The sequence below is a fragment of the Castor canadensis genome, chromosome 3 (assembly GCF_047511655.1).
Source record: "Castor canadensis chromosome 3, mCasCan1.hap1v2, whole genome shotgun sequence".
Lineage (NCBI taxonomy): Eukaryota > Metazoa > Chordata > Mammalia > Rodentia > Castoridae > Castor > Castor canadensis.
Genome location: NC_133388.1, coordinates 80,842,572 through 80,857,741, shown reverse-complemented (window position 1 = coordinate 80,857,741; position 15,170 = coordinate 80,842,572). Strand labels below are relative to the sequence as shown.

Genomic DNA, 15,170 nt, shown 5'->3' with positions numbered 1-15,170 from the left:
CCAACTTCTACACAATATACATTCTTCTCAGCAGCCCATGGAACCTTCTCCAAGATAGATCATATCCTAGGGCACAAAGCAAGCCTCAGCAAATATAAGAAAATAGAAATTATACCGTGCATACTATCTGATCACAATTCAGTAAAAGTAGAACTCAACAACAAAGACAAAAAACATGCAAACAGCTGGAAGCTAAACAACTCATTACTTAATGAACAATGGATCATTGATGAAATAAAAGAGGAAGTTAAAAAGTTCCTGGAAGTCAATGAAAATGAAAACACAACCTACCAGAACCTATGGGACACACTAAAGGCAGTCCTGAGAGGAAAGTTTATAGCCATGAGTGCATATATTAAAAAGACTGAAAGATCCCAAATCAATGACCTAATGATACATCTCAAACTCCTAGAAAAACAAGAACAAGCAAATCCCAAAACAAACAGAAGGACAGAAATAATAAAAATAACAGCTGAAATCAACGAAATAGAAACCAAAAACACCATACAAAGAATTAATGAAACAAAAAGTTGGTTCTTTGAAAAAATAAACAAGATTGATAGACCCCTGGCAAACCTGACTAAAATGAGGAGAGAAAAAACCCAAATTAGTAGAATCAGGAATGCAAAAGGGGAGATAACAACAAACACCATGGAAGTACAGGAAATCATCAGAGACTACTTCGAGAACCTATATTCAAATAAATTTGAAAATCTTACAGAAATGGACAGATTTCTACATACATATGATCATACAAAACTGAACCAAGAGGAAATTAATCACCTGAATAGATCTGTAAAACAAAATAAAATTGAAGCAGCAATCAAGAGTCGCCCCAAAAAGAAAAGTCCAGGACCTGATGGATTCTCTGCTGAATTCTATCAGACCTTTAAAGAAGAACTGATACCAACCCTCCTTAAACTGTTCCACAAAATAGAAAGGGAAGGAAAACTGCCTAACACATTTTATGAAGCCAGTATTACACTTATCCCAAAACCAGGCAAAGACACCTCCAAAAAGGAGAACTATAGGCCAATCTCCTTAATGAACATTGATGCAAAAATCCTCAACAAAATAATGGCAAACCGAATTCAACAACACATCAAAAAGATTATTCATCACGACCAAGTAGGCCATCCCAGGGATGCAGGGGTGGTTCAACATACAAAAATCAATAAACGTAATAAACCACATTAACAGAAGCAAAGACAAAAACCACTTGATAATCTCAATAGATGCAGAAAAAGCCTTTGATAAGATCCAACACCATTTCATGATAAAAGCTCTAAGGAAACTAGGAATAGAAGGAAAGTACCTCAACATTATAAAAGCTATATATGACAAACCTACAGCCAGCATTATACTTAATGGAGAAAAACTGAAACCATTCCCTCTAAAATCAGGAACCAGACAAGGATGCCCACTATCTCCACTCTTATTCAACATAGTCCTGGAATTCCTAGCCAGAGCAATTAGGCAAGAAGAAGGAATAAAAGGAATACAAATAGGTAAAGAAACTGTCAAAATATCCCTATTTGCAGATGACATGATCCTATACCTTAAAGACCCAAAAAACTCTACTCAGAAGCTTCTAGACATCATCAATAGCTATAGCAAGGTAGCAGGATATAAAATCAACATAGAAAAATCATTAGCATTTCTATACACTAATAATAAACAAACTGAAAAAGAATGTATGAAAACAATTCCATTGACTATAGCCTCAAAAAAAAAAATCAAATACCTAGGTGTAAATAACAAAAGATGTGAAAGACCTCTACAAGGAAAACTATACACTTCTGAAGAAAGAGATTGAGGAAGACTATAGAAAGTGGAGAGATCTCCCATGCTCATGGATTGGTAGAATCAACATAGTAAAAATGTCGATACTCCCAAAAGTAATCTACATGTTTAATGCAATTCCCACCAAAATTCCAATGACATTCATTAAAGAGATATTTTGAAAAATCTACCATGAAATTTATATGGAAACACAAGAGGCCACGAATAGCCAAGGCAATACTCAGTCAAAAGAACAATGCTAGAGGTATCATGATACCTGACTTCAAACTATATTACAAAGCAATAACTATAAATACAGCATGGTACTGGCACAAAAACAGACATGAAGACCAGTGGAACAGAATAGAGGACCCAGATATGAAGCCACACAACTATAACAAACTTGTCTTTGACAAAGGCGCTAAAATATACGATGGAGAAATAGCAGCCTCTTCAACAAAAACTGTTGGGAAAACTGGTTAGCAGTCTGCAAAAAACTGAAACTAGATCCATGTATATCAACCTATACCAATATTAACTCAAAATGGATCAAGGATCTTAATATCAGACCACAAACTCTAAAGTTGATACAGGAAAGAGTAGGAAATACTCTGGAGTTAGTAGGTATAGGTAAGATCTTTCTCAACGAAACCCCAGCAGCACAGCAACTAAGAGATAGCATAGATAAATGGGACCTCATAAAATTAAAAAGCTTCTGTTCATCAAAAGAAATGGTCTCTAAACTGAAGAGAACACCCACAGAGTGAGAGATAATATTTGCCAGCTACACATCAGACAAAGGACTGATAACCAGAGTATATAGGGAACTTAAAAAACTAAATTCTCCTAAAAGTAATGAACCAATAAAGAAATGGGCAAGTGAACTAAACAGAACTTTCTCAAAAGAAGAAATTCAAATGGCCAAAAAACACATGAAAGTATGCTCACCATCTCTAGCAATAAAGGAAATGCGAATTAAAACCACACTAAGATTCCACCTCACCCCTGTTAGAATAGCCATCATTAGCAAACCAACAACAACAGGTGTTGGCGAGGATGCTGGGAAAAAGAACCCTCTTACACTGTTGGTGGGAATGTAAACTAGTACAACCACTCTGGAAAAAAATTTGGAGGCTACTTAAAAAGCTAAACATTGATCTACCATTTGATCCAGCAATACTACTCTTGGGGATATACCCAAAAGACTGTGACACAGGTTACTCCAGAGGCACCTGCACACCCATGTTTATTGCGGCACTATTCACAATAGCCAAGTTATGGAAACAGCCAAGATGCCCCACTACTGACGAATGGATCAAGAAAATGTGGTATCTATACACAACGGAAATTTATGCAGCCATAAAGAAGAACGAAATGTTATCATTCGCTGGTAAATGGGTGGAATTGAAGAACATCATTCTGAGTGAAGTTAGCCTGGCCCAAAAGACCAAAAATCATATGTTCTCCCTCATATGCAGACATTAGATCAAAGGCAAACACAACAAGGGGATTGGACTTTGAGCACATGATAAAAGCAAGATCACACAAGGGAGGTGTGAGGATAGGTAAGACACCTAAAAAATTAGCTAGCATTTGTTGCCCTTAACACAGAGAAACTAAAGCAGATACCTTAATAGCAACTGAGGCCAACAGGAGAAGGGGACCAGGAACTAGAGAAAAGGTTAGAACCAAAAGAATTAACCTAGAAGGTAACACACACGCACAGGAAATCAATATGAGTCAACTCCCTGTATAGCTATCCTTATCTCAACTAGCAAAAACCCTTGTTCCTTCCTATTATTGCTTATACTCTCTCTTCAACAAAATTAGAGATAAGGGCAAAATAGTTTCTGCTGGGTATTGAAGGGATGGGGGGAGAGGGAGGGGGTGGAGTGGGTGGTAAGGGAGGGGGTGGGGACAGGGGGGAGAAATGACCCAAGCTTTGTATGCACATATGAATAATAAAACAATAAAAAAAAGAAAAAGAAAACATCACTGATGTCCTTCCCAGAAGGAAGTATCAGCTAGTATGCCCATTTCCCAGCTTTTGTGAGTACCAAGCCATTCACCAATGTCCCCGAGTCCTTTCCTTGAGCCAGTTCCTTTCCTTTAATCAATTCCTTCTCCATGAAGTGAACAACCAAATTGATTGTTTGGTTCTGGTTTTGGTGGTACTGGAGTTTGAATTCAAGGCCTTGTGCTTACTAGGCAAATGCTGAACCACTTGGGTCACACTCTCAGCCCCCAAACTGATTCTTGACAAGGCTGCCAAGAAAAAACAATGGGGATAAGGCAGGTCTATTCAATAAATGATATTGGGAAAACTAGATGTCCAAAGGCAGAAGATGAAATAGATCCTTTATGTCACACCATAAACAAAAATCAGCTCAAAATGCATGAAAGAGGATTGGGGTGTAGCTCAATGGTACAGCCCTTGTCTAGCAGGCACCAGGCTCTGTGCTTGATCCCTAACACTTTTTTTTAAATGGATGAGTCCTAAAAGTGGATGAAAGACTTGAACATAAGGCCTGAAACTTTAAAACTACAAGAAGAAGACTACCATAGGGGAAAACTCAGTCACATTGGTCCAGGCAAAGATTTAATATGACCCCAAGAGAGGGGATAAAGAAGAATGATGGGGGGGTGGAATTCAACTATGATATATTGTAAGAACTTTGGTAAATATCATAATGTACTCATAGTACAATAATAAAAAATATATAAAATAATTAAAAATATGACCCCAAATGCACAGGCAACAAAAGTAAAAACAGACAAATGGGATTGAATCAAACTAAAAAGCTTTTATGTAGCCAAGGAAACAATCAACAGATGCAATGGGAGAAAAGATTTACAGGTCATCTAATAAGGGTAACCCCTTATCAATATCTAAAATGCATAAGGATTCAAACAACTCAATTGCAAGAAAAGTAGATCAATTTTAAAATGTTCAAAGTAAGCCAGATATAGTAATTCATACCTGTAATCCCAGCTACAGAAGAAGTAGAAAACAGAAGGATCATGGTTCAAGGCCAGCCTAGGCAAAAAGTTAATGAGATCCCATATCAACAAACAAGCCACACATAGTAGTGCTCCCTGCTATGATCCTTGTGATCCCTGCTATGGGGAAGCATAGATAGGAAGATCATGGTCCAAAGCCTGCCCTGAGCAAAAATCACAAGACTATTTGAAAAATAATCCAAGCAAAAAAAAGAAAAAGGGGTTGAGTGTATCAGACCATATCTAGCAAGTGCAAGGCCCCAAGTTCAAATGCCATTACCACCAAAAAAAAAATGTGCAAAGGACATGAATAGACATTTCTCAAAGAAAACTTACATGTGATATTTTGTCTTTTTGATTCTAGTCATTCTGACTGCTATAATATTACATATAACTTTATAGTAATAGCCATTCTAGCCAATACTTATAATCTTTGTCTTTTCATTAATAGCCATTTTTATAGATATGAGGTGGTATCTCACTGTGGTTTTAATTGCATTTTCCTGATGATTAGTGATTTAGCGATTTTAATCATTTTTTCATATTCCAGTTCCAGCAATCCCACTATGGGATATGATGTATACATACATACATCTACCCAAAAGAAATGAAACCAATATGTAAAATAATCCACATCACATGTTCACTGAGGCACTGTTCAAAATAGCCAGGATGTGGAGTCAATGTAAGTGTCCATCAATGGATGCTCAGAGAAAGAAAATGTGGGATGTTTACACAAAGCAATACTATTCAGATTTAAAAAGAAAGAAATTTTGTCACTCAAGAAAACATGGATGAACCTAGAGGATGTGCTTAGTGAAATAAGCCAAACACAGGAAGGCAATAGTACATGATCTCATTTACATGTGGAACCAAAAAAAGTCAAACTCACAGAAGTAGAAAGTAGAATGATGGTTTCCAGGGGCTGGGGAAGACTGGGGGAGAAGTATTGAGGATATTTTTGAGATCTATTGCACAGGGTGGTGACTATAGTTGATAAAAATGTGTTTCATATTTCAAGATTGTTAAGAAAGTAGATTATAAGTGTTCTCACCATAAAAAGTGGTGAGTATGTGGGAGAAAGGATTTGTTCATGGCTTGACTTAATCATTTCATATAAAACTATAATTGTACCCTAAATATGTACAACTTTTGTCAAAGGTAAATTTTTAAATCATGTTTTATAACATAAATATATATGATTTTTGTCAATTCAAAAATAGTAAGTGGATGGTCAGACATACCATCTACACCCCTGTGTGCACACATGCACACAACATACATCACAAAGACCCCATTTAAGAATTACTGAATTGCACTTTTTTTTTGTGGTACCAGAGTTTGAACTCAGGGCCTACACCTTGAACCAGCCCTTTTTTGTGAAGGTTCTTTTCAAGATAGAGTCTGGTGAACTATTTGCCCCAGCTGTCTTTGAACCATTTTCCTCCTGATCTCTGCCTCCTTAGTAGCTAAGATTACTGGCATGAGCCACCAACACCTGACAACAAAACTGAGAGCCAATGCTATTGTCACATCTTTTTCTCCCTCCTCGCCACTCTATCAATGGCCTTGACATCTAGTTCTACAATCGTCTTAGAGCCCATAGCAATGAGGCTTTTAACTTTACTTCTTTCACCTAAACCCAGTGAAAGTGGCAGTGTCTGAAAGCAGTGCTTCATATAAATTATAACTCACTTCCCTTCTTCCTTTCCAAATTCCTCACCCACCTTCTCCTCTTCCACCATCCCTACACCTACCCAATCCAGGCCAGGGTGATAGATAAACCAGTATCAACTCACCATAAAAGTCCACAGGAGCGATCCTGCATACTGTGCTTCTGGCAGTCTCCATCACTTACACTCATCTATCCCACCACCTACATCACAGCCATGTTTGTAGCTAGATCAAGCAAAGTTCTGAGCACAAGGTCTTAAAGACAAGGTGAAAGGCATACACGTGTCTCTTTGGAAGTCCTGAGTCTTAATTAAATCATCCACAGTAAATTAAAGGTATCAGGTCAATGACAAAGCAAGTCTCGCCAATCCAAGATTAGAGACTTCAGGTTCAACCAAACCTGGCCCTAAAGCCACCTCTGAGTGTACCCCAAATCCAGAATGACTCCAAATTTCTAGAGAATCCCAGCCAGAAACAGAAAATCAAGTCACAGATACTTTTCTTATAGTTCCATGTAACATGTTTCATACCCAGGATCGCCTGCCTCTGGGCCTAGGATCAGGAAACCAATACAGATGCTCTCCAGCACCTGGGAGACCTAGAGAAGAGTCCAGGGTGACTGCAGGCCACAATATTGAGATCACAAACAGATTTCACTCTAATTTAAAGGAGGCCAGGAAGATCTGGCCTCCTGCATCATGGATGAACCTGGAGAACATTATACTAAGTTAAACAAGCCAGACACAGAAAGACGAATAGCACATGATCTCATTTACACGGGAAATCTAAAAAAGCAGAACTTATAGTAAGAAGTAGAATGGTAGCTAAAGAGGGCAAGCAAGGGGTACTGGATGGGAGGGAAAGCCTTCCTGTGTCTGAAGTCCTTCCACTACTTCTTAACCACCCCACCCCAAAACCTTCTAACACTAAGGGATCTAAACAGCTCCCTCTTCTCCCCCCTCACAGTTTGGACATCTAGTCAGAAATGCAATATAAAGTGAATTGAAGAAACAGAACATTCAAAAGTGTATGTTCACTTTGTAGCAGTATGGAAAACTGAAACTATGGGGATAAACTGGAAAGAACCCTTCAAAAACTAGTGCCAATTGTATTGGAATTATAATTTAAAGGATGGTTTCTATTTATTTATTCTCCTTCAAATTATTTTAAAATTGTTTACAAATTTAAAAAAAAAAAACAGAAAAACCAAAAAGAGGCAAGAATGTTTTCTTGAAATTTTGCCTATGTGTCTGGCACATGGCCTAATTCTCTGTTTTTCCTATACAAAACACATTCGGCAAAAAGCAAAGGAACAGTACATGGTATTCTGCTGCCCGTGGCAGAAGATGGAGACAGCAACATCTTCAGGGTCATCCCAAGCCTGTGCTGGGAGGAGTCGCTCAGAGAAAACTTTAAGGAGGGTGAGGCCAAGGGTTGGATCTGCCCTAGTGTGAGCACAAAGGAGGAAAGTTTGTCTTGGTCACGGGACATGAAAAGAACAGTTGATGCCACACTGGTGTCTTCAACTAGCCCACCTAGAAACAACAGGACCAACCAGCCAATGCAGATTTGATTCAGCGATTCAGATAATGACATTGCTCCTGCTGGCGGATGCTGGGATCTGATAAGGGGAGAGAAAACGGTCCGGTATCTGCAGGAGAATTAGCCAAGATATAGGGGGGTTTCCGCTGTTGTGGGAAGGGAACTGCTCAGCACACCCACTAGGCAATTACTGTCTAAAACAGCACAGCTTCCTTTATTCTGCAGAAAAGATGAAAACAGAAGAACGGAAGCCAAATGGATACACACACACACTAATCCAAAGCTAAGCTTTCACATAAGTCATGTGAGCTATCCCTCCCCTCCTCCATCCCATCATTCCTCTACTTTGTACCTTCATAATCCCACTTGATACTGAGAAAGTATGTATTAGAGAAATTAAGTTTCCTTATATGTCATGAATTACTTTAAAGTGGTTATATAATAAATAATAGCAAAACATGGAAATGAGAAAAAGAAGACTTACCCTATTGTAAGAGTTTAGATAGAGTATAGCTCCAGAATGTTCAGGAAAATTTGGTTCAAAATATTGTGCTCTGACTGATCCATAGTATCATCTCTCAACACACTGCTCAGCACACTTGTTAATTTCTTACAACTGCAGATGTGACTCTCCCTTCAAATTTTCTACACAGACAAAATCAAAAAGGATATACCCAGGCATTGGTGACCAAGGCAGAGAAAGATCAGAAGACCTGTACATGAAGTTCCCTGATTTAATCACTACATATTGTGCACCAAATTATCATACTGTACCCCATAAATATGTACAAATATTATGTGTTGAAAGAATGAGATAGAGAAGGAAAAAGGAAAGGAAAGGGAAGGAAAGGAAGGAAGGAAGAAAGAAAGACCAAAACAAGCCTCTATTTAAATCAAGGCATACCTAGAGTCTGGAAACTGTGTGAAATATGTGCTCCCTGACTTTCCCTTACAGGTTTTCAACTGGGGGGATGAACCCATCATTTACTATGATAAGGTTTTATGAGTAAGAAAGCTAACATAACTAAAAAACTATTTTAGATATGTGTTGTACAGTATGGCGGCTACACTTAATAGCAATGCATTCCATAATTAAAAATCACTTAGAGAGATTTTAAGTGTTCATACCACAAAAAAATCCAAGATAATGAATACATTAATTGACTTCATTAAGTCATTCCACATGATATATGTCTATATGTCAAAAATCATGTTGTATACCATAACTACATATAATTTTTACTTGTCAATTTTAAAACACAATGAAAGAAATCTAGTGTAATCAGGACTCCTCACCCTACATGTGGTGCCACTTGGGAGCTCTGATTTCTGTGACTGACACACTGGGCACCATCAGTGATGGTTGTCAATTCATCTTTGGTGAGGAAAAGCCCATATTGTTAAGTCTTTATACAACAGCTACTTTGCTCACCAGTCTTTTGAGCAAGCTAGCAAATACAGGCTGGATTATCTTTTCCACCTCAATACTGGGGAACCCGTCTGTGGTGAATGACCTTTGGTGGACATCTTTTACATGTGATCCAATATCATCATGCTTGGTGCCCATCCAAGAGACATCCTTTGTCACCAGTCTCCAACAGTGGTCCTTACAAGTGCTTGACCTTAAAGACAAATGATGGGGTGCTACTTCTGAATAGGGGTGGACGCGTATTTTCGGCCATTTCTCTCCTTCAAAGTGGAAAAGTAGACACACCATTTGAAGTTCTGTAATAATCCTTCGGGGACACCCTTAACTGGAACTGTGATGCTACCTTAGTCCATACCAGCTGATGCCAAACAAACCAAGTGTAACCATCTATAAACCAGGGCATTGGTACCATGGATAAGGGCTGGGAGTAAAGTGGCAAAACATCAGACATAAACACCACAGAAATTGGTCTACCTGTTCTTAAGACATCAAATCTAATGTCGTGTATATATACCACTTCTACTAGATGTTGGTCCCCTGATCATATGCTCCAGTTCATGCTGTGAGACTGTTAACAGTTCTCGATGGCTGGCTCAGGTTGCAAGGCTAAGTGCATTCAATGGTTTTACCTTTAGTCTCAATAAAAACTCAAGAACAATTAAGGGGGCATTTCTCAAAAAGAGAATTGATGCTTATGAAAGACATGATTTTGCTCAAAGTCTTAGGTGACTCTGTTGTGATGCTCCTTCAGAATTTGCCTGGCTCCACATGACGTCTCTATCACAGAATCTGTTAGGTCAAGAGGTCAAAGTGACAATGCTGCCTCACTTCAACTTGGATTAGCTATTGAACTTTTTCTCACTTTGAGCCCCATTCTGTTAGGAAGCACGCTTTCTGCTTCCTCCCTCTAGTCGCCATCTTGGAATCTCCCCTCTGAGCCCCATTCTGAGATGACAACCATTGTACCAAATGACAACTTTGTACCAAACCAGATTCAGTCAGAAAATTGGAATCATAGTGTCATGGAAATAAAGAATTTATTATAGAAACTGGACCAGATGCAAATGTGGATGAGCTAGGATATGAGGTTCTGGAATGGAAAAGGTAACTGAATCAAGGGAAAAGTCAGGAACCATTCCATCTGAAGCGTTGGTGCAGGGAAACAAGTCAGAGCTTTGCAGAGAAATCTGGAGGGCAAGCACATCTGGCCACCAAAATTGGACAATGAAGGGAAAGCTCATGAAAAGGTGCATAGGGACAATTAATCATAAATTATCTGTTGCCTACATGTAGCTGCTGCCTCTGTGAGTCTACAGCCAAGCATTTGGTAGTAGTGGCCTGGGGCCACCACCAATCTCCAACAAGTGGCAAGACAATCTACACACAGAAAGGAGGGGAGTCATGGCAAGCTTCATGACCAGGTGCCATGATAAGTTCCCAGGCACCACTGTACCTTCCTGACTCTGCTGAAAGCCTTCCAAGAGTATTGGCTTCTAATTCACTTCCTCCTTCTAAATCTTGCACAAGTTCTTCAACTCTACCACAGAACAACATAGGCAAAGGGATTCTGGGAAACAGTTTCTAGCCTTAGCCAAGGTGGCATAACACAATCAGCACACAGACTTTTATCTCTAGGAATAAAGAAACACATTAGAACTGTGCCTCAAGGTTTATGTTTAAAATTGTTAATCATACATTTTTATAAGAAAGCAGTAGATAACTTACTCATCTAAAAATGACATCCTAGCTAATTATGATAAAGCTATTACATGGAATGTTAATCAGTCAAAAATGCTTTTAAAATATTAGTGCGATGGTCATTGTGATTATTTGGCATGTCAACTTTATTAGGCCATGGTGCCAAGTTGTTTGGTCAAACACTAGTCTAAATGTTGCTATAAAAGGAGTTTTTAGATATGACTAATATTTACAATCCATTGACTTTAAGTAAAGGGAGACGTTTACTTATGCAGAAATTTCATTTAAATCCTCATTTTAAATGTGTCTAAGAGCCAGGCATGGTGTTACATGCCTATAATCCTAGCTCTTGGGAAGCTGAGGAATAATGATCGTGAGTTCAAGGCTATATAGAAAGACAGTGTCTCAAAAAGAATGGGAAAAATGTGTTTAATATCATGTAGATCACTTTCTCTAGCCAAAATGGACTAAAAATTACAAGTGACTAGCCAAAACATACTCTTCCCCACAAAAATAATACATTTAAAATATAAAAGCACATTTTTTAAAACTTTATGGGACAAAGAAAAATTATGGAGAATATTAAATATTTTAATCCAATGAAAGAAATGCTACATGTCAAAACTTTTGGAAAACAACAAATAGAACTTAGGGTACAATCATAACCTTAAAAGCAGGTACTTGAATGTAAGAAATGCTAAAAATTAATGAAGCAAGTATTGAAATCAAAAAGTCAGAAAAAACAAAAGAGTAAAATTATTCATAGAAAATAGGCTGGGGCTATGACTCAAGTGGTAGAGTGCCTGCTTAACAAGCACTGGAACTCCAGTTCAAAGCCCAGTATTGTCAAAAAAAAAAGTTATTCATAAAAAATAAAAGAGAGCTGGGTGTGGTGGCTCACACCTGCAATTCCAGCTACTTAGGAGGCAGAGATCAGGAGGATTACAGTTCCAGGTCAGCCTAGGCAAAAATGTTAGCAAGAATCCATCTCAACAAAATAAGCTAGGTGAGGTGGTGCACACCTGTTCTTCCAACTATATAGATTGTGGTCTAGACCAGGCCCAGGCAAAAATGCAAGACCTATCCGAAAAATAACTAGGTCAAGTGTGAGTTCCTGAGTTCAAACCCCAGTACCATAAAATAAATACACAGACAAATATATAGATAATAAAAGATAGATAATAGCAGAGAATCATTGAATAAAATCAAAGAAACAATGGAGACATCAGGGTAAAGTAATGACACACCAAAACAAAAAGATTTAATTTCACATGATTAAAATTTATAACTAGACTTGGTGAACAAAGCACATTGAACATACATATATACTTCTTTTCTTCCAAAAACCACTCTTAATGTCAGAAAAAGAATTTTTTTAATGAATTTCTGTCTTTGGTAGAGAACAAAGAGAAGGCAATACCAATAAAACTTTAGAATAATGAAACAGACCTAATAGTTCCTGTGTCACCTGAAGGGAAAATTGAAAACTAACCTGATTTACATTATCAGACCTCAAAAGAAATGAGTAGCAATTCTAAGAGTACCAGCCCTCCCCCTACTCAGTCACTTTATTACTCCATCAAAAACTTGGAGGTTTAATCACTGGAAAATATGAAACATAGAATATCTGATTTAGGCTTCAAACAGTGAAGGTGAAGGCAGGTGCACTATACAGAAAACAAGGCTCAACCTTGAACACTGGATTCTAAGACACGCCATCTGTCTTCCTCTCCAACTATTCTCCCTGGCTATGCTCTCAGAACACTAGACTAGGTCTGTCTTCCTGGAAGGAAGATACTCCAAGAGCACCCTCTTTGGAGACTCTACTAGCCCAGAGGAACGAACTAAAGACACTGACATCATAGATTCCCCAAATAGCTGCCCAAAGCACCCTACAGCTGCATTTCATGATCAATGAGCTTTATTTAGCTTTTTATTCCCTCAGTCTTACCCAGGCAATCAAAAATCTCATCTGAGGACAGGCACCAATGGTTCATGCCAGTAATCCTAAATTCTTGGGAGCCTGAAATCGGGAGAATCACACACAGTTCAAGGCCAGCCTAGGGAAATAGTTTGCAAGACCCCATCTCCAAAATAACCAAAACAAAATGGACTGGGGATATGGCTCAAGGTGTACAGCACCTGCTTTGCAAGTGCAAAGCCATGAGTTCAAACCCTAGTTCCACCAAAAGAGAAAAATCCCATCTGAGTATATCCTTAACATGAAAAATAGCAACAAAATAATAACAGACAAAAAAAGATGAGCAAATGGAGAAAATTCAGGTAGAATTCTTTTACAAACTATGCTGTAAGAGAGATTAAAACAATATTGCACTCTTGAAACAAGAACAGGATACTACATTTTTTTTTTAATCTTGAGAATGCAAAGAATCAGGGCTTGGTGTTATGGTACATGCCTGTAGTCCCAGTTAGTCGAGAGACAATAACAGGAGGATCACGGTTCGAGACCAGCCTGGGCAAAGTTAACAAGAGACCCTGTCTATGAAGCAAACTTAAAGCAAAAGGACAGGAGTGTGGCTCAAGGGATAAAGCTCCTGCCTAACAAGCAAAATATTCTGAATTCAATCCCCAGTAATGCAAAAAAATTGCAAAGAAGCTAGGAATATTTTTAAATATAACAGAAATTAAGAAGTCAATGGAAGACAAATTTACAATGGTTTTCTTTCTCCTCCTGCTGTTTGGCCTTTGCCTTCACAGAACCAGTTCCAAGGTGTAAAAATTATGATTCTAACACTAAACCACCCCATAAGTCCCTACAAGTATCCAGAATTCACTCATGAACTGTTAAAGTCTATTGTCCCATCTCCACAGGCTCATAATGATTACTATTATTAAAATTATTGTCATCTTGAGCATCATCATTCTTGTTGCTGTTAGTCATCATTATTGTAGTTATTACTCCTATTATTTATCATCATTTACTGTTATAAAATATTGAGTAAAGTTTCTCTATCCCTGACAAAAAAAAAAATCAGCCCTGATCAAAGTCTCAGTATGGGTCAAGAGCTAAGCAGTCAACTCTCAGTGTCTCTAGGTGCGGCAGAATCAATCCAGGTCCAGGAGATGCAACCAGCCCTTTCTCTGCAAAACTCAACATTTGGGGATGGGGATGGGGCTCAATAGTAGAGTGCTTGCCTAGCATGTTTGAGGCCCTGGGTTTGATTCCTAGCACTGCAAAAAAAAATATACTAAATATTGAAGATAGGAGGCATGGCTCATGGCTCAAGCACTAGAGCACCTGCCTAGCAAGCATGAAACCCTAAATTCAAACTCCAATGCCACCAAAAAAAATGAGGCTGAGGTGTGGCTCAAGCAGTAAAGTGCCGGCCTCAGGATCACCAGATACTAAGTTCAAATCCCAGTATTGCAAAAAAAAAAAAAAAACTTAACCTCTGGTTTAGTGCTTAAGCTGAGTCAGCAATTGTGGAGAGGCACAGGGGAGAGAGGGGTTGGTGGAACCAAGGGAAGCAGAAGCTAGAGCACAGAAAGTATAGCAAGAGTAGCAAGGGAGAGGTTCTGGACCAGCCACTGGCGCTAGCCAAGGACAAAGTTCTATGGTTGGAAAATGAGACAGGAAGAATAGGAAAGCTGTTGCTATCCTCAGGAGAGAAGGAACCTGACTCCAATTGGAGTGAGCGCCACTGGCAGACTTTTAGTGGTAGTATTTCACCAAAAGACAAAGTGACTCTGGAAAACTCTAAAATCACACTACCCACAAGTAATAAAAATAAGATATTTGGAGATGAAAGTTAGGAAGTCCTCTCAACTCCCTGAGAGTTCCATCATCTTGTGGTAAAGACATTCTATAAAGTTCACGTGCACTATCTCATCAAACCTTAGAATACAATTTGATTAGAGCTAAGCACTCAAACTCATATTTGAAAGGTAGTACGGGGTAGTGGTTAAACATGTTGGCTCCGGGACTGACTGCCTGGGTTCAGATCTCAGCTCTACCACACACAATAGCAGTACGAACTTCGGCAAAATACTTCTCTAATTGTGCCTCCATTTCTGCATATCCAAA

At 38.5% G+C, this 15,170-nt stretch overlaps 1 protein-coding gene across 1 annotated transcript in view; it reads right to left on the bottom strand.

Annotated features, from left to right (window-relative positions):
• LOC141421609 (inhibitor of Bruton tyrosine kinase-like) overlaps positions 1–15,170 on the bottom strand; it is a 221,229-nt gene that overhangs the window by 182,653 nt on the left and 23,406 nt on the right. The gene's annotated exons all lie outside the window — the stretch shown is intronic.